The sequence below is a fragment of the Styela clava genome, chromosome 3 (assembly GCF_964204865.1).
Source record: "Styela clava chromosome 3, kaStyClav1.hap1.2, whole genome shotgun sequence".
Classification (NCBI taxonomy): Eukaryota; Metazoa; Chordata; class Ascidiacea; order Stolidobranchia; family Styelidae; genus Styela; species Styela clava.
The window spans coordinates 8,145,081-8,146,535 of NC_135252.1; positions in this window are offsets into that span (position 1 = coordinate 8,145,081).

Consider the following 1,455-nt stretch of genomic DNA (forward strand, 5'->3'; position numbering starts at 1 on the left):
TATGATTATCAATTATTACAAAGATTGGGCGTAGGGATGCCACCTTTGGATTTACGAATCGGATCGATTCGAATCACATTTTTTCCGAATCGATTCGAGTCAGATTTACGCGATTCGGAAAAAGAGAGCGATTTACCGAAAAAAAAACATTGAACGTTTGTCAAAAAGTTGTTTTCGGGGTCTTCAGATCTGCCGAATGCGTTTATGCGGCACTCCGAATAACGCCAAATTACGGGAACGAAAAAAAAAACATTGTTCAATTAACGTTTGTTAATCGTTGTTTCCGGCGGCATTAAAACTGCGTTTATACGGCATTTATATTTGTCCCAAGTTCGGCACAATACACTCTTTTATGATGACGTGTGGCGTAAGTTCCACCAAACTGCCAGTTTTCCACCAAATGGCCTAGTTTCTATTATGCGCGAATTTAAATGGATCGTATACCTGAAAATTCGTGACAATTGTGATGAAAATTTTCAACAGCACACCTGCGCCACGACTAAGTTATTGTATGCCCTGGCATGATTGGATGAAGAATCAGCTACCGGCGTCTAGATAGTATTTAATTTTGATTGAAATTTAATTCAAACTTTGTTCTGAGTGAAATATTTCGCGTACATTTGAAAAGAACTATTTCCGAATGAGTTCATCGGCCGGCAATGTTAATTGACAATTATGTTTCTCATCCTAAAATATATATTTATTTTGTTTGCGTTTGTCAGGCTTCCACTCCAGTGGCGGTGAGCGAAATCAGGGGGACATAATGTAATAGTACATACAGGAGAAAAAGCGCTTTTTCAGCTGTTGCAAAGAAAAAAGATTGGAAAAAAGTAGTATTTACTTTTAATTTTTTTAGCGCGATACAAGCGGGAATAAAACATTTCGGATTATTTCTAGCAAATGTCATAACTGACAGGTGGGAGTAAATAATACTTGAGGAATGGCAACTTGTGCACTGTTTTACATCAACACGTGCCAGATTTCATACCAGACCAAGCATACTGTGCGAATGTCTTATTACTTTAGCCCCAACGACCATGTTTGATCGAAAAAAGGCGTCGATTATGCACATTTGGACTTTTTGAATTACGAAATTAAACGTAGTCCACGATAATAATGAAGCCCGAGCTATCCAATAACGCTGTTAGCCACAAATAATATTGTCTCTAATATTTAGGGCAATTTTTGTTCGCAATCGTAGGGTGAACGATTGTTTTTCTCGAAATTCCTTTAATTCAATCGTGGTTAATTTTATCGTCTTCAATCATTTCCCATTTATAGTAATTCAGATGCAATTAGAATGTTTTTGTCGTATTGCTCTATGCTGCTAGCATAAATATAAAGTATTGTACTAAAGTTTTGAAGATAAAGAATCGGTAATGAGGCCGGTCTTAATTAAGTATAACAAGAAGTGAAATACCACAGTTACTTACATATACTGCTGTGAGACTAGGG